A 6,042-nucleotide genomic window follows, 5' to 3' on the forward strand; every position below is an offset into this window, starting at 1 on the left:
CAAGTAACTCACAAGGATGCAAGGGAAAACAAAATATAAGTCAGCAAGTGTCTGCCTGCAATGCAGGAGACCCAGGTTCAATCCCTGGGTTGGGAAGATCCCCTGGGGAAGGAAATGGCAACCCACTCCAGTATTCTTGCCTGAAGAATCCCATAGACAGAGGAGCCTGAGCGGGCTACATTCCACGGGGTCACAAGGAGTCGGACACGACTGAGTGACTTCACCTCACTTCACTTCAAATTTCAAAGTAACAAATAAATTACTTGAATAAACAAAAGAATGAAAAACAGAAAACAATCAAACATCTGACTTAAGCCTTGACATATCAATAATCATTTAAATGTAAGTAGACTAACTATACCAATTAAAAGAAACAGATAAGTAGAGTGGATAAAAAAAAACACACACCCACACAACCCAACTATATACACTATCTACAAGAAACAAGGCAACATAAGTAGATTGAAAGTAAAAGGATGAAAAAAAAGAAACATGATGCAAATATTCATTATCATCAATTATTTTTGGCCACCCATCTTGTGAGATCTTAGTTGCCCAACCAGAGATTGAATGTCCTCAGCAGTGAGAACATGGAGTCCTAACCACCGGACCACCAGGTAATTCCCAATATAATTTTTTAAAAGCAGAAGGGGCTATACTAATATCATATAAAGTAGACTTCAGGGCAAAGAAAATTACTAGGGACAAAGAGAGACTCTACATAATGTTAAAAGGATTAATCCACCAAGAAGACATAACAATCCCACACGTGTATGCACTGACAATAAAGCTTCAAAATACATAAAGCAAAACTAAGAGCTCTACAAGGCAAAAGAGAGATCTGAAACAAGAGTTGTAGAATTTAACACACTCTCAGCAACTGATAGAACAACTAGACAAGTTCAGCAAAGATATAGAACTTGACTAGACTACTGACCAAGAGGATCTAATTGGCATTTATAGAACTCTTCACCCAGCAACAGAGGAATACATATTATTTTCAAATGCTCATGGAGTATTGACCAAGATAGACCATACCTTGGTCATAAAACAAAACTTATTAAATGTGAAAGAACTGAAATAATACAGACTATGTCCTCTGGCTATAATAAAATCAATCTAGAAAATATGACAAAGATAACAGGAAAATCGCCAAATACATAGAAACTAAACAACATACTTCTAAATAATCTATAGATCAAAAAGTAAGTCTTGAAGGAAAACTTAAAAAAAAACATACTGAGCTGAATGAAAATGAGAATATGATATATCAAAATTTGTGGAACATAGCTAAAGTCAAGAGGGAAACTTAAAACACGAAATGCCTCCATTAGAAAAAGAAGGAAGGTTTCAAACCAATGCTCTAAATTCCTACCTCAAGAACCAAGAAAAGTTAGAACAAAATAAACCCAAACTAAGCAGAAAAGAGAGGAAATAATAAAGATAAGAACAGAAATCAGTGAAACCGAAAACAAAAACAATAAAGAAAATCAATGAAACAAAAAGCTAGTTCTTCAGGGGAAAAAAATCAATAAAACTGGCAAACCTCTAGTAAGACTGACATCAATGAAAAGAGAGAAAACATAAATTATTAATTTTAGGAATGAAACAGGGGCTATCACTACTGATTCTGAAGCTATTAAAGGGATAGTAAGGAAATACTGTGAACAACTTCATGCTCATGAATTCAATGTAGAAGAAAAGGACTAATTCCTCAAAACCTAAAGCTACCAAAACTCAACCAAGATAAAACAGATAATCTGAATAGTCCTATAACCACTAATGCAATTTGCATGTGATTAATTAAAGAACTCCTGGAAAAGAAATCTCTAGGCCCAGATTTTTTCCACTGGACAAATTTATTAAATCTTCAAAGAAACATTAACACCAATTTTACACAATGTCTTCCAGAAAATAAGAGGAAATACCTAAGTATTACCTTGATCCCCAAAACCAGACAAGGACAACACACACAGGAAGAAAACTGCAGACCAATATCTCTCCTGAACTTAAAATTCAAAAATTCTAAACAAAAATTTAGCGAATTCAATTTAATAATATATAAATATAATATGCCATGACCGAGTGAAACTTCTAGATAGGATGACTATGACTATGCCAAAGCCTTTGACTGTGTGGATCACAAAAGAGATGGGAATACCAGACCACCTGACCTGCCTCTTGAGAAATCTGTATGCAGGTCAGGAAGCAACAGTTAAAACTGGACATGGAACAACAGACTGGTTCCAAATAGGAAAAGGAGTACGTCAAGGCTGTATATTGTCACCCTGCTTATTTAACTTATATGCAGAGTACATCATGAGAAACGCTGGACTGAAAGAAACACAAGCTGGAATCAAGATTGCCAGGAGAGATATCAATAACCTCAGATATGCAGATGACACCACTCTTATGGCAGAAAGTGAAGAGGAACTAAAAAGCCTCTTGATGAAAGTAAAAGAAGAGAGTGAAAAAGTTGGCTTAAAGCTCAACATTCAGAAAATGAAGATCATGGCATCTGGTCCCATCACTTCATGGGAAATAGATGGAGAAACAGTGGAAACAGTGTCAGACTTTATTTGGGGGGGGCTCCAAAATCACTGCAGATGGTGACTGCAGACATGAAATTAAAAGATGCTTACTCCTTGGAAGAAAAGTTATGACCAACCTAGATAGCATGTTCAAAAGCAGAGACATTACTTTGCCAACAAAGGTCTGTCTAGTCAAGGCTATGGTTTTTCCAGTAGTCATGTATGGATGTGAGAGTTGGACTGTGAAGAAGGCTGAGCGCCAAAGAATTGATGCTTTTGAACTGTGGTGTTGGAGAAGACTCTTGAGAGTCCCTTGGACTGCAAGGAGATCCACGCAGTACATTCTGAAGGAGATCAGCCCTGGGATTTCTTTGGAAGGAATGATGCTAAAGCTGAAGCTCCAGTACTTTGGCCACCTCATGCGAAGAGTTGACTCATTGGAAAAGACTCTGATGCTGGGAGGGATTGGGGGCAGGAGAAGAAGGGGACGACAGAGGATGAGATGGCTGGATGGACATGAGTCTGAGTGAACTCCGGGAGTTGGTGATGGACAGAGAGACCTGGCGCAAAGAGTCGGACATGACCGCAACTGAACTGAACTGAAGGTTGATTCATCATTCAAAACTCAATCAATGTAATTTGCCATATCAGCAGACTAAAGAAAAAAAAATATATGACCATATCAGTTAATGCAAAACAGTATCTGAAAAATCCAACCCCAAGTCATTATTTAAAAGCAGAAACTAAACTTTCAGAACACTGGGAATAGAGGGGAATTTTCTCTACCTCATAAAGAGCATTAAGAAAAACAACCCTACACCTAGCCTTACACTTAATGGAGAAAAACTAAATGCTTTCTCTCTAAGATAGGGAACAAGACAAGAATACACACTCATTGTTTTTATTCAACATAGCACTGGAAGTAAGTCAAATGCAGTTAAGCAAGAAAAAATAAATAAAAAGCATACAGATAGAAAGAAGAAAAGAAAGAAAAAAAGGACGGAAGGAAGAAAAAATCTTTCCCTATTTGCAAATGACATGATTGGCTATGTAGAAAATCCCAAGCAGTTTACAGAAAAAAACTCCTAGAACGAGTAAGTGAGCTCAACAAGTTCAAAAGATACACTAACACACAAAAGGCAAATACATTTTTATATACTAACAATAAACACATGCCAGCTGAAATTTAGGACTTGATAGTACCAATTACAATCACTAGATATACATCTACTTGTGTATGAAACCAGGTCAGGATCTTTATGCTGAAAAGTTGTTGCTGTTGTTCAGTCACTCAGTCATGTCCAGCTCTTTGCAGCCTCATGGACTGCAGCACGCCAGGCTTCCCTGTCCTTCACCATCTCCTGGCACTTGCTGAAACTCAGATCCTTTGAGTCCATGATGCCATCTAACCATCTCATCCTCTGTCGTCCCCTTCTCCTGCCTTCAATCTTTCCCAACATCAGGGTCTTTTCTAATAAGTCAGCTCTTTGCATCCGGTGGCCAAAGTGTTGGAGCTTCAGTTTCAGCATCAGTCCTTCCAATGAATATTCAGAGTTGATTTCCTTTCGGATTCACTAATTTGAACTCCTTGCAGTCCAAGGGACTCCAACACGACAGTTCAAAAGCATCAATTCTTCAGTGCTCACCTTTCTTTATAGTCCAACTCTCAATGGCACCCCACTCCAGTACTCTTGCCTGGAAAATCCCATGGGTCGAGGAGCCTGGTAGGCTACAGTCCATGGGGTCACTAAGAGTCGGACACAACTGAGCGACTTCACTTTCATGCATTGGAGAAGGAAATGGCAACCCACTCCAGTGTTCTTGCCTAGAGAATCCCAGGGACGGGGGAGCCTGGTGGGCTGCCGTCTATGGGGTCGCACAGAGTCGGACACGACTGAAGCGACTTAGCAGCAGCAGTAGCAGCACATCCATACATGATTGCTGGAAAAACAATAGCTTTGACTAGATGGACCTTTGTTGGCAAAGCAATGTCTCTGCTGTTTAAAATGTTGCCTAGCTTCCTCATAGCTTTTCTCCCAAGAAGCAAGCGTCTTTTAATTTCATGGCTGCAGTCACCATCTGCAGTGATTTTAGAGCCCAAGAAAATAAAGTCTGCCACTGTTTCCATTGTTTCCCCATCTATTTGCCATGAAGTGATGGGACTGGATGTTTTTTGAATGTTGAGTTTTAAGCCAGTTTTTTCACTCTCCTCTTTCACCTTCATCAAGAGGCTCTTTAGTTCCTCTTTGCTTTCTACCATAAGAGTGGTGTCATCTGCATATCTGAGGCTATTGATCTTTCTCCTGGCAATCTAGAGATTTCTTCAAGAAAATTAGAGACACCAAGAAAACATTTCATGCAAAGATGGGCACAATAAACACAGAAATGACATGGGCTGGACCTAACAGAAGCAGAAGTAATTAAGAAGACGTGGCAAGAATACACAGAACTATACAAAAAAGATCTTCATGACCCAAATAACCATGATGGTGTGATCACTCACCTAGAGCCAGACATCCTGGAGTGCAAACTCAAGTGGGCCTTGTAAGCATCACTACAAACAAAGCTAGAGGAGGTGATGGAATTCCAGCTGAGATATTTCAAATCCTGAAAGATGATGCTGTTAAAGTGCTGCACTCACTATGTCAGCAAATTTGGAAAACTCAGCAGTGGCCACAGGACTGGAAAAGGTCAGTTTTCATTCCAATCCTGAAGAAAGGCAATGCCAAAGAATTTTCAAACTACTGCAAAATTGCACTCATCTCACACACTAGCAAAGCAATGCTCAAAAATCTCCAAGCCAGGCTTCAACAGTACGTGAACCGTGAACTTCCAAATGTTCAAGCTGGATTCAGAAAAGTCAAACGAACCAGAGATCAAATTGCCAACATCTGTTGGATCATAGAAAAAGCAAGAGAATTTCAGGAAAACATTTACTTTTGTTTCATTGACTACACTAAAGCCTTTGACTGTGGATCACAAAAAACTGGAAAATTCTTCAAGAGATAGGAATACCAGACCACCTGACCTGCCTTCTGAGAAATCTGTATGCAGGTCAAGAAGCAACATTTAGAACTGGAAATGGAACAATGGACTGGTTCCTAATTGGGAAAGGAGTACATCAAGGCTGTATATTGTCACCTTGCTTATTTAACTTATATGCAGAGTACATCATGCGAAATGTTGGCCTGGAGGAAGCACAAGCTGGAATCAAGATTGCTGGGAGAAATATCAATAACCTCAGACATGCAGATGACACCACCCTTATGGCAGAAAGTGAAGAAGAACTAAAGAGCCTCTTGATGAAGGCGAAGAGGAGGGTGAAAAAGCTGGTTTAAAACTCAACATTCAAAAAATGAAGATCATGGCATTTGGTCACATCACTTCATGGCAAATAGATGGGGAAACAAAGGAAACCGTGACAGACTTTATTTTCTTGGGTTCCAAAATCACTGCAGATGGTGACTGCAGCCATGAAATTAAAAGATGTTTGCTCCTTGGAAGAAAAGTT

The sequence above is a fragment of the Oryx dammah genome, unplaced genomic scaffold (assembly GCF_014754425.2).
Source record: "Oryx dammah isolate SB20612 unplaced genomic scaffold, SCBI_Odam_1.1 HiC_scaffold_23, whole genome shotgun sequence".
NCBI classification, from domain to species: domain Eukaryota; kingdom Metazoa; phylum Chordata; class Mammalia; order Artiodactyla; family Bovidae; genus Oryx; species Oryx dammah.